At 50.5% G+C, this 13,123-nt stretch overlaps 1 long non-coding RNA gene across 1 annotated transcript in view; it reads right to left on the bottom strand.

Annotated features, from left to right (window-relative positions):
- The window catches only part of LOC127045991 (uncharacterized), a 40,379-nt gene extending 35,138 nt beyond the window's left edge, over nt 1-5,241 (bottom strand). Inside the window, exon 1 of the long non-coding RNA XR_007772890.1 lies at nt 4,939-5,241. This is a non-coding gene — a long non-coding RNA (uncharacterized LOC127045991). The remainder of the gene's footprint in view (nt 1-4,938) is intronic.
- Nucleotides 5,242-13,123: the final 7,882 nt, after the last annotated feature.

The following is a 13,123-nucleotide window of genomic DNA, read 5'->3' as shown; positions in this document are numbered from 1 at the left end:
CACTGTTTAAGTCAGCTAAGCAGCTTTTTATTGTCAAGTGTACCACCAGGGCTGATTTTGCAGGCTTGGACCTGGCAGAATTTCCCAGGTTCTTATGAGCACTGCCATCACTGTAAAAGGGTAGATACATCCTCCTCTTAGAACAGGAGCATCCATCTCTCCCTGTGCTTTGCCAGTTCCCATTCCCTTTCCCACACACACCTCCATGATACATGTGGCAGTTACCACCTCCCTCCCAAGCCCAGCCATTTTGGTTCCTCTGTAATCCCTAGGGTGGGAAACTGGACACCCCACTTACTAGCACCCCTGCTTTCAGCAGCATTGGCCACTATTCCCAGTCAAGGTGCTCGATCTGGTGTGAACAGCAGCTGGTCAAGTCATGTCATTTGTCCAGCAGTGAAACGGCAAGAAGAAGAGGATTAAGCACAACACAAACTGCATTTCAGAAACTACAATGTTATTGCAATAGTAAAATATCAGGCACCATAGCCAAAGGATTTATAGTACAGTGTATCTATCGTCCCACGTGCCAGATCATGGCACCTCATTAGCATGCTGCTCTTATCTACACACATCACATTTCACTCTCTTCCTATTTAATATGTGAAAAATATTCTTAGGCATAGTATGCCAGCAAACTGACACAAGCCACAAGTGAGGAAATAACTACACTGCCTATCCCACCTGTTGTTGTGATCACCACAACAGCAGCTACCACTGTTCATATCCCAGCCACAGACTGGTGCCCAACTGGCTAGTTACTCTGCAGGGTAGCCAGCTCTCATAGGACAATCTCCACTCACCCTGCTGCATTGGCTACCTCAACACAGCAGTGTAGTTCTAAACAAAGAGGTACAAAAGTGCTGCAGTTATGTAGCTACAGCTGTGGGTTCCAGGTCTTGAGAACAACTGAGTCCCACCAGTCTGTGGTTATGGATCAGGCCCCAAAGCAGCATTCTACCTGCTAAAGATCATCCTCAGGTATAGTACACAGACAAACATGTATCCAGATCAGGGGTCAGCAACTTATGGCATGCGTGCCAAAGATGGCATGGGAGCCGATTTTTAATGGCACACTGCTGCCTGCCCTGCCCTGCCCGGCCTTCCGCCCTCCACTCCCCCCCCGCAGGGCCAAGGGGCAGAAGCTTGGTCCTGCCGGCTTCCCTGCCTCTTCCCGTAGTGTGCTGGGTTCCTGCCCCTCCTCTGCCTCTCCATCCCTCCCTCCTTGCCGATCAGCTAATGGCCCATGCAAGGGAGGGGTCGGGAAGAAGCAGAGTTAGCGTGCTCGCTGCTCCCAGAGGCGGCAGAGAAAAAGCGGGGGCAGGGGCTTGGGGAAGGGGGGTGGAATAGGGGCCTATCCCCTCCAGCCCCATGCCCTGATCCCCCCCACACACACCCAGCCCTCTGCCCTGAGCTCCACAGCCATGCACACACCCCAGGCCCATGCCCTGAGCCCTGACCCCCGCCCCCACACCCAGCCCTCTGCCCTGCGCCCTGCACCCCCCCAAGGCCCGTGCCCTGAGCCCCACACACACTCCAGGCCCCTGCCCTGAGCCCTGTACCCCCCTTATACACACCCAGCCCTCTGCTTGACTCCTTCACCACCCCATGACCCCAGCCCTGACTCTGGCAGCCCCAAACATACCCAGCTCCGCCTCGACACCTGCACCCCCATCACATGCCCCCAGCCCTCTGCCCTGACTCTTGCATCCCCCCACATACCCAGCCCCCCCACCCCATGCACCCCACCACATCCTGACTTTTGCATGCCTCGCATCCCCATCCCCACCCTGAGCACCAAATGGGAGCTCCTGCACCCCCCCCCACATTCCCACCTGCACCCCTCGCACCAAATGGCAGCTGCCCAGGTAAGTGCCCTACATCCAAACTTCCTGCCCCAACCCTGAGCCCCCTCTCTTATTCTAGCTCCTGGCCAGACCCTTCACCCCCAGTCCTGTGCTCAGTGCACTCCCACCCTCAGCTCAGTGCAGAGAGAGGAAGAGAATGGGCCAGAACCAGGGAGAAGGTAGGTACCCACTGTATGAGGGCAGGGCCAGGACCCCAGACCGGCAGTGCGATGAGCGGGTCTGGCAGCTGGGATCCCGGCTGGCAGGAGCCGGCGGATGGAACCCCTGAGTGGCAGTGAGCCGCTCAGCCCACTGCTGGTCTGGGGCCCTGGCTGCAGGCCCCGCACAGCCCGCTGCCAGTCTGGGGTTCTGGCTGACGGACCCTTCCCAGCTGGGGTCCCGGCCTCCGGTCCTGCTCAGCCCGCTGCCGGTCTGGGGTTCTGGCTGCCGGACCCTTGCCAGCCGGAGTCCCGTCGGCAGGCCCCATTCAGCCCACTGCCAGCCTAGGTGAACAGAACCCCAGACCAGTGGCGGGCTGAGTGGGTCGGTGGCGTAAGATCAACATTTTAATTTAATTTTAAATGAAGCTTCTTAAACATTTTGAAAACCTTGTTTATTTTACAACAGAACACTAGTTTAGTTATATAAAATATATAGACTTGTAGAGAGAAACCTTCTAAAAAACATTAAAATGTATGACCGGCACCCGAAACCTTAAATTAGAGTGAATAAATGAAGACTCGGCACACCACTTCCGAAAGGTTGCCGACCCCTGATCCAGACATTGGTGGAAGACGCATAATAACTGCATGACATAGTTGGAAAGCTGCTCTCCGCATCTCCACTTCAACTGCCAGAATCCCCTCTACCACCTCACTGCAACCGCTGTTCAAATGCTTCAACAAAAACCTCCTTGCTGAGCTGAACATAAGCATCGAGGGTTCCATGTTGAGGAAATGCCTGAGAAATGGGCACAGCTATGGGAATTTCTCCAGGTAATTACTGAGTTTCCCAGTGAATGAAGGGAATTTGACCGCTGTACCCAAATTTTCCTTTTGCAGAAGGCCCTACTAAAGCCTAAGGGGACATACTGTGCCACTGGTACTTACACTGGTTCAATTACCAATAATTCAGTTTTCTAGTGCAGATATTACCTGAAAGTCCATAGCTCTAGCACAGTTCAGAAACACATTTCAAAGACACTTTGTTCTCAACTATACTGCAAGATGGCTGTATGTTGTAACTAAGCCTCTAAAATGCAGTTAGGATCTAGCTCAACAAGATACATGAGCACATTTCAATTTTTTTTTTAATGGCTTCTGCCACAAATCTTGAGCTAACAGTAAAATAATTGTCAACACACGTCTGGGATGAGAGAGTTTTATAAGAAAAAGGCCAGGAAACATGCTAAGGCCCTGCTGCTGCAATGTAATCCGAATGGATGTAGGAGTTTGAGCAGATTTCACAGCAGAATTGGGAACACAGAAAGGGAAATCTCTACTGACAATCATGTTTTTTTTTCCCCTTTTTCTTCAATACAAGATTTGAAACATTAAGAATTAAGCGGCTTATAAACACATCAACAGTTTTTTGTAGGTAACTGACAAAACACAAAAAATTAAACTTGCCTCCGAACTCTACTCACGTCTTGCCCCTACAAATTGACGCATTAGGCCTAAAAACTAGACAAAGCCCCATTTCTTAAATTTAAAATGGATTATCCTACAGTTTACTGGGGCTCTTTTTAATGCTCTCCTAAGATTTTCAGTATGCCATTTCAATACATGTCTCAATCATTGTTCAATTACAATTGTTCCGAAAGTTTGGGGAGCTTAAATCCAAAAATTCAACAAGGAAGACGTTTCTTATTTAATGATGTCTTATGAATGTCTTCAGAATACTCAGAACTATTTTCAAGGGGAGTGATTTAATCTTAATAAAATTATCTAAGGGAAGTCTGTGATGTGTCATCAGCAACAAATACCGTAATTCTTCTTAGACTAATGAACGGAAATACATAACTGATATTGGTTTAAACCACTGACAGAACCAAAAAAACCCCACCCCAAATCGGTGAGCACAGAAACAGGCAGCAACAAAAACTGTTATTTCTAGTGAAGTACTGTCCATGGAAATTTCTTTTTAACGACTAGTGCTAAAGGCCTTGACTCTTGGTCTACATCTTCACAGAATAAATCAAGAATGAAAGAATTAACAAGATTCAACTAATTACTCTAAATTAATAATTAAGCAGCCTTTACTCTTCACTATTCAGATAGGACTGAAATGTTAGCCAGCAGTTCTGGACTGTCACTTAGAGTTTCCTCCTCTTATTCAGGTTTCCTATGGCCAAGCTAAATTTACTTTTACAACTACCAAAACCTCCCAGACTCGCTCTCTGCTCAGATTATTACATGCCCAGGTGCTTTTCTTTTTAAATATAGCTGTTTGAACCACAACTATCCTTCCCCACCATATAGGAGCTCTTAGAGTATCCCGGTCTGTCCCCAGGCACCAGTAAAACACTGTAATGTTCCCTCGGACACTAAGAAAGATTCCCCAAAGCACCGGGCTCCCTTTGGAACCGGTTTCCTCTTGGTTTCAGTTCGGTTGTAAATCCGAGCCCACGCTATTGGGGGGTGGGGGTCTGGCAGCGGTGGCGAAGTCCGCAGGAAGTTGGCCTGCATGACTCTACGCCGGGAGTTAAATCCACTTACTGCAAGCAGGAGAACAGCTGTCTGGCAGCCCCGCGTCGGGAGTCTCCCGAGCCACACCAAAGCACCTGCTCCCTGTAGCTCCACACGTAGCCTTCATCTGGGCACCCCCATGTCCCCCTCGGTCTGCACAGCGACCTGTCCGGACCCCCCGATAACTCCCTGGTCTCTGCCAAAGCCCCAGCAGCCATGCCCCCCTCCCCCATGCCGCTCCAAGCCCTGATCCGGGACTCTCATCTCCCTTCCCTGCAGCCCCAAACTCCCCCGCGTGCCCCTTTCCCTCCCCACCCCGCCCTCGCTGGCCCCTTTGTCCGCAGCCCCCCGACTCGCCCCTCTCCCCGCGGGGAGCTGGCGGGGGCGCTGCCGCGCGTCCTTACTTGGAGTTGTCTTTGCCGCCAGGGGTCCTGGCTCTGCCGCCTCCAACTTCCCAGCGCCCGGCACCAGCAGCTCCCCCGTCCCGCCCGGCTCCCCGCGCACGTGGGGCTCCGGCAGCCGCGCCGCGCCCGAGTCCCGGCTCAGCCCAGAGGACGTGGCAGCACCAGCTGGGAACCGGCCGCGCCGAGCCGAGCGGCGCAGGAGGCTCCTCCCGGCTCCGCTCCAGCGGAACGCGGGGCGCCCTCTGCTGAACACAGGCTGGACCCGCTGCCCCAGCCTCCAGCCCAGCCTGCCTCGGCCGAGCCCTTCCCGCCCTGCGCCACTGCCCAGCCTCCAGCCCAGCCTGCCTCGGCCCAGCCCTTCCCGCCCTGCGCCACTGCCCAGCCTCCAGCCCAGCTTGCCTCGGCCCAGCCCTTCCCGCCTTGCGCCACTGCCCAGCCCAGCTGCCCCCGCCGCTTCCCGAGTGTGCGAGCCGGAGGCCGAGCTAGGCTGACTCAGGGAAACCCTGAACAGGCTCCGTCCTCAGGGCAGAGCTGCGCCCTGGAGGCTGCTCCCCGGGGACACGGTCTAGTTTAGCCTCCACTCTTGTTCCTTTAGCTTGTGGTAGCACAAACACGCGCCCCCTCAGAGAAATTCAGCCCCCGCCTTTCCCCAAACGCATGAGATACACGATGAGTTTCACAACATGTCTAGAAAGTTGCTTGACAAACCCAGGCACCCCCGGGCCCAGGGAGGCGGGGACTTCCCGAAGTTGAAAGACTTGCACAGAAAATACCCCCCTGCCTGCACCTCCCTCCTGTTTCAACCGGAGAGAACTGCACTATGGCAATATTGCACGGGGAGAGTGGCCATCTCTCAGGTGGTCTGGGCCCAAGCCAGTTAGGTTATGTAGATCTTTGCACTCCAAGGCAGGGCTGCCCCGGGGGGGGGGGGGGGGGGGGCAAGAGGGGCAATTTGCCCTGGGCCCCGCAGGGGCCCGCAGGACACTTTTGTGGGGCCCCTGGAGCGGGATCCTTCACTCGCTCCGGGGGCCCTGGAAAACTCCCATGGGGCCCAGGCCCCCAGAGCTTCTTCAACTCTGGGTCATCGTCAGCAATTCGGCGGAAGGACACTCCGCCGCTGAATTACCACTGAAGCGGGACCCGCCGCCGAAGTGCTGGGTCTTCGGTGGCGGGGGGCGCTGCCGTGGGTCTTCGGGGCACTTCGGCGGCGGGTCCCAGAGCAGAAGGACCCCCCCCGCCACCAAATTACCGCTGAAGCAGGGGCCTCCCCACCACCGAAGACTGTAGGCCCCCTGAATCCTCTGGGCGGCTCTGCTCCAAGGGAACCTTAACCTAAATTCTGCAGCAAGGGATGTGGGCCCTGGAGATAGAACATGATTTAGGTGGTTAAGTCAAGCACTTGAACACGTTCAACCTCAGTTCAGCTCCCTTGTGCAGTATGATGGGTTCTTAACCTTTTTCTTTCTGAGCCCCTTCTCCCCCCCTGCAACATGCTATAATAATGCCACGGCCCACCTGCGCCACAACGACTGGTTTTCTGCATATAAAAGTCAAGGCTGACGTTAGGGGGTAGCAAACGGAGCAATTGCCTGGGGCCCCTGTCAAGTTACATTGCACAGGCTTTGTCTTCAGTCCCGGGTGATGGGGCTCAGGGCCATGGGCTTCAGACCCATGCAGTGGAGCTTCAGCTTTCTGACCTGGACCCCAGTGAATCTAGTGCTGGCCCCGCTTGAAGGCCCACCTGAAATCTGCTTGTGGCCCCCCAGGGGGCCCAGACCTCTGGTTGAGAACCACTGCAATATGATACCATTTTTAATTATGTGATCACATACTATTTTTTCTATAGGCCCCCTGCCACATGCAGTATTACAGAATGGATACACAAGAGGGCAGAATTCAGGTTGCACGGGCAACCTAAAGCTGCTATTTCCTTCCTCTCACTACTTGACATGCAGCCTAAAAACATTATTTTAATGGATTTTTGTATGCAATATTTTATTTTATTAATGAAATAGGAGAATGTTAAGAATATATTCAGTTATACTAGCCTTTACCTTGACATGTGCCAGTGGGATGGAGAAGCTTGATCCAGAGCACAGAGTTGATCCAGTTGTGGAATGATTGGCCCAGAGTAAAACTGTAAAGGGATCTGCAAAACTCCCCAGGAGAACAGAGGCTGAAAGTGAAACAGAGAGAGTGGATAGGGCTTAACCGTGACCCTTTCACCTTCATGTCAGTAAGGCCCAGAACCAGCTGGCTGCTACTGCCTCCACTCCAATGGCTCAGAACTGGCTATGCACCAACAGAGAACAAGGAGGCTAGAAGGATGGACAGTCTTCCTGCCCTCGGTGCAGTACTAGTGCCTCCAACACCCTAAGGCTGGGAGGAATCACTATGGGTAAATCTCCGACCTGGTCTACACTGAAAATTTACATCAGCATAACTGTCCTGTGGCACCTTATAGACTAACAGACGTATTGGAGCATGAGCTTTCATGGGTGAATACGACGAAGTGGGTATTCACCCACAAAAGCTCATGCTGCAATACGTCTGTTAGTGTATAAGGTGCCACAGGACTCTTTGCTGCTTTTACACATCCAGACTAACATGGCTAACCCTCTGATACTTATCAGCATAACTGTATCTCTCAGGGTTGTGAAAAATCCACACCCCTAAGATATGTAGCTATGCCAACCAGACCTAACCCCTGGCATACACAGCGCTAGGTCAAGGGAAGAATTCTTCTGTTGACCTCGCTACCACCTCTCTAGAAGGTGGATTAATTGCAACAAGGGGAGAACCCCACCCATCACTGCAGTGACCTGCCCATGTGTAACCCACACTCCTCCCGGGTGTGGTGCTCTGTCCCCGCTAGTGGTACCAAAACCACTTAGAGATCAATGAGTCTGCTACAGCCTTCGCTAAGGGCTGTATGGCTTTTAGCTCATGCAGTAGAGCAGGGGTGGGCAAACTGCAGCCCGTGGGCCGGATCTGGACTGCAGGATTGCTCCCTTTGGCGCCGTGGGCCCCGAGCTGCTCTCAGAAGCGGCTGGCACCATGTCCTTGTGGCCCCCGGGCAGGGGGCAGAGGGCTCTGTGTGTTGCCCTTGCCTCCAGGCACCGACCCCCGCAGCTCCCATTGGCTAGGAACAGGGAACCGCGGCCAATGGGAACTTCAGGGGAGGTACCTGGAGGCACGGCAAGGACAGCGCATACAGAGCCCTCTGCCCTCCCTCCCCCAGGGGCTGCAGCACTTCCTGGAGCGGTGCGGCATGGGGCAAGGGCAGGAATGCAGGGAGCCTGCCCTGGCCCCGGTGTGCACCGCTGCCACTCCGGAGCCGCTTTAGGTAAGCGACGCTGGGCTGGAGCCCGAACCCTGCCTGGACCCTGACCCCCAACTCCATGCCCTAAGCCCCCTGCCTGCACCTTGCACCCCTTCTGCACCCCAACTCCCTGCCCTGAGCCCCCTCATATACCCCACACCCATCCTGCATCCCAACTCCCTGCCCTGAGCCCCCTGCCGCACCCCACACCCCTCCTGCAACCCAACCCCCTTCCCTGAGCCCCCTCATCCCACACCCCTCACCCCTCCTCTGCCCCAATCCCTTGCCCTGAGCTCCTTCCTGCATACTGCACCCCCCACGCACACCCCGCACTTCCTCCCACAGCCCAACCCCCTGCCCCAGCCCTGCATACAATTTCCCCACCCAAATGTAGCCCTCGGGCCAAAAAGTTTGTCCACCCCTGCAGTAGAGACTCATGCATTTAGCTCCAAAGATCGCAGGTTTGATCCTGCCCGTTGATGACTGGGGTCTGGCAGCATTATACATGCACCCAAAGTTATAAGGGAGATGGTGACAGAGCCCCTTTACTGGTCTGGGTGATCCCCAAAACATCACACAGGTATTAACTCATAGTCCACATTTTGCATTTCTGTTGAGAACCTCAGTTCTTTCCAGTTGTGAGCAAATGTCTAATCTCCAGGCACACTGCCCCTTTGAGATTAGAATCTGACTTTCAGGATGCAAAGAAATGTTATTGCCGATGTTCAAGTCACACTGAGCTGCTTGGGGCTAGAGCAGAGAAGAAATAAAACTGTATTTTCTAAGGCAGGGGTGGGCAAACTTTTTGGCCCGAGGGCCACATCTTGGAATAGAAATTGTATGGCGGGCCATGAATGCTCAGACAATTGGGGTTGGGGTGCGGGAGAGGGTGAGGGCTCTGGTTGGGAGTGTGAGATCTGGGGTGGGGCCAGAAATGAGGAGTTCAGGGTGTGGGAGGGGGCTCCGGGCTAGGGTGGGAGAGTAGGATGGGATGAGGGCTCCAGCTGAGGGTGCAGGCTCTGGCGTGAGGCTGAGGATGAGGAGTTTGAGGTGTAAGAGGGCGCTCTGGGCTGGGACTTAGGGGTTCAGAGGGTGGGAGGGGGATCAGGGCTGGGGCAGAGGGTTGGGGTGCAGGAAGGTGTGCAGGCTCTGGCTGGGAGTGCGGGCTCTGGGGTGGGCATGGGGATGAAGGGTTTCGGGTGTAGAAGGGTGCTCCAGGCTGGGATCGAGGGATTCATAGAGTGGGAGGGGTATCAGGGCTGGGGCATGGGGAGAGGCTCAGGCAGGCTCTGGGTGGCACTTACCTCAAGCAAGGTAGCCCTCTGCCCCCTGCCCGGGGGCCACAAGGACATGGTGCCATGTCCCTTCTCCGGCTCCTACACAGAGGTATGGCCAGGTGGTTCTGCGCACTGCCCTCTCCTCATGCACCATTCCTGCAGCTCCCACTGGAGTGCCGGAAGGGATCATGCTGCGGCTTCTGGGAGCTGCATGGAGCAGCCCCCGACTTTGCTCCCCAGCTGGAGTGCCGGAGGGGGACAAACCCAAGACCCCGTTCCCCAGTGGGAGCTCAAGGGCAGGCTTAAAATGGTTGGTGGGCTGGATCTGGCCCGTGGGCTGTAGTTTGCCCACCCCTGTTCTAAGGGCTTGTCTACAATTGAAATGCTACAGTGGCACAGCTGTACCACTGTAGTGCTTCAGAGTAGACTCTACCTAAACTGACGGGAGGCGTTCTCCTATTGGCAAAGGTAATCTACCGCCCCAAGAGGCAGTAGCTAAGTCAACAGAAGAATTCTTCCATCAACTTAGTGCTGTCTATGCTGGGAGTTAGGTCAGCTTAACTAGGTCTCTTAGGGGTGTGGATTTTTCATACCAGGCCTAAAACACCTTTTATGCTGTGGGTATCTCAAAGGGTTTTATGACGTAATGTTAGATGGGGTAGTGCAGTGGTTGTGTGTACAAATGTAGTAGTCATTCTACTTCCGAAACACGTATCTTGGAACATTAGACTCTGTAGGCCTGAACACCAGGTTACTCATAATCTCTGAAGAGTACTATAAAATATTTAACTTTCACCTGCACAGCCATGGGAGATGGACAGAAGGGATCACAATTTGAAACTGGCACTGAAGGACAGATTATAATTACAGTGTTCCAAATTCATTCCTGGTGTACCTTCAGTAGAGTTACCTAAGGGATGAATGTGGCCCAGTATGTTTAATATTAAATTGAATGGGTAAATCTTTCTTTCTGTTTTGGATTCTGTGAATTATGTATTAAAGGTCAGACTTTGTACAACCTTTATATGAATGGGATTAAGGTTTTTATATATTTATGTACCATTGTGAGAGAAAGTTATGTGAATAAAATACAACAGCCATAGGGTAAAAGTTGTATGAATGCTGGTCACTGAGAATTTTCTATTTAATTGTCTGGGACCAGGACTTAAGAATCAGAATGATTCATAGGCCCTAAGTTTGTGATTTTCATTCATTTTAATATTTGTGGTTTTAAAGGACATGTTTAATGGTGCATCTTTACTTGAATTGCACTTAGCAAACTTAATTTAATCAAGTTTTTTGTTATTTAATTGCTAGTCTGGTCTGGCTGAATGTTTGTTATAAACCTCTAGTTTAAGACAGTACTACAAAATTTCCAAAATTTTGCAGGTTTCACATATCAGATTGTATAATAGTTACAGTCTGTCACTGAAGTATCTCAAAGTGCTTCAAACATATCATTAATTAATTCTCATAACATCTCTGCAAATATTATCATAACTATTTAATAGATAGGTAAAATGAAATACAGAAAGGTTAAGCAACTTGACCAACATTAAACAGCAAGTAAGTAGCAGAACTGGGAAAAGAATGCAGAAATCCTAGCTCCCTCTCTTCTGCTCTAACTACTGCACACTCTTCCCAATGGAATATCAATGTAGGTCAAAGATCAGAAGTCCTAAAGAAGTCTGAGGATATGTCTCTGTAATATTTTTGGACTTTAAAATGCGTAATTAGTTGATTATTAATTAAGTTTTATTGTGTATTTGTGCTGAAATACCACAATAGGGAATCTCAAAACTTTACGTAGATAAATCTGTCTAATACTGGCTGATATATGATGAACAGTTATTTTAACCTTTCTAACTTCAACATTTGGATGTAATTTACATAGATTTTATGTCAACAAAATGATGTAACACCAGGACATTGTCAGTTACATAATAAACAGAATCACGTCTAACTGTTCATAACAATTACTATATGAAGGTAAATGGGATTTCCCGTCTGCTCCTGTCCACGATAAACATGATTAAGTACATTTTTGTTTCGTTATTGATTTATTTACCTGTTTTCCTCTGAATGCAGGGCATGTGCTATACATTTTGTTCAAGAGAAATAGGGCACTTTAGAGTATTGATTGTAGTCAGTAATTCAGTACAGTAAGTCAAAAGATTTGGCTGAAATTTTAAGATACTGACATTTGTATTCTAATACTTTTTAAAAATGTACATCACTTCTCAGTAAACACCTCTTTTGACTTCATATACAAAACCCAATGCCAGGAGGAATTATTATTATCTTTACTATTTTATTCAAAAATCTGTAAAAAAAAAAAGTCTGCTCAGACAATTTGGAGTTATGAAAAAACCCTACTTAAAAATTGCTTATAGTTTGTAGATGATTTTGTATGATAACATAACTCAAAGATTTTTAAAGCATTTTTATTTTAACAAAACAGTACAGTATCTCCAGTGAACCAATAACTCAATATTAATAGCATCCTCCAAAACACAAAACAAAACTCCATCAACAAAAAAAACACTACCAGCATGTGACTGGATCTGTTCCTCTTTCTCCTCAACGTAAATAAGTGCTGTGGGGAAAGGCTGTTGGACAGTTGCTTGTGAAAGAGAAGGAGAAGATAAGCAAGTAGGACTCCGCACATAGGGTTTTAGAACTGGGATGAATGCCAAGCTAGAAGGCACTGATTCTTCCTCGTTAATCTTTGAGGAAAAGACCTTGCTGACTGTGTCTGCAGTATTTTTTCTTCCTGCTGAGTGTTCCTTGCTTGGAGGAATTTTCCCAGTCAATTAAGGTAATTACATCCCTCCTGTGTCCATGCCTATAGTGGTGGACTGTGCGTAGGAATGTAGGAAATAGGACTGGAAACGACCCCTGGGTCATCAACTGCCTAAGACACAATGTCTGGGCCTGCACTACAGAGCTTTTGCCAGTAGAGACCCCTAGTGGAGAACACGGCACAAGCCAACAGAAGGAGTTCTGGTAAACTAAACCACGTCCCTGAATGAAATTACTTAAGCCAGCAGAAACAGACTTCTGTTGGCATAGTTGCACCTGTACTGGGGGCTTTGCCAGCATAGCTATATCAGCCAGAGGGTGTGATTTTTTCACACTCCTAGCCAACATAACTATGCCAGCAAAACTTTGTAGTCTGAACTAAGCCAAGGTCACTGGCACGTACTATTGTCCAACATACAACACCTGGCAGGAGTGTCAGGCAGCCCGCCTACACTGGCCCCTTGAAAAGCCAGAGAACTGATTTATATACAATTATATATAAAGTATGTGCAGGCTGGAGTCAGCTTTTGGCCAACAAGCAACACAGGAAAAGGATTTCTTGGATAGCATCTCTGTTCAAATGCTGTGGAAGGGCAGCAGAAATGGAGCAGGCAAACATGGGATTAAAATGCACTGTGGACCAAGGGAGGCGTTAGACAAGAAAGTGCAGCCCATATGGAATTTTGGGATAGGACTGGAGGACTAACGGCTCTTTAGCCTGCATTCACGCTGCAAAGTAAGCGACTTGCCAGCCTGGGCTGAAGCAAAACCTGAGCTCAAACCT

This window comes from Gopherus flavomarginatus, chromosome 1 (genome assembly GCF_025201925.1).
Source record: "Gopherus flavomarginatus isolate rGopFla2 chromosome 1, rGopFla2.mat.asm, whole genome shotgun sequence".
Classification (NCBI taxonomy): domain Eukaryota; kingdom Metazoa; phylum Chordata; order Testudines; family Testudinidae; genus Gopherus; species Gopherus flavomarginatus.
The sequence above is the reverse complement of the archived record's forward strand: the minus strand, read 5'-3'. Positions and strand labels throughout refer to the sequence as shown.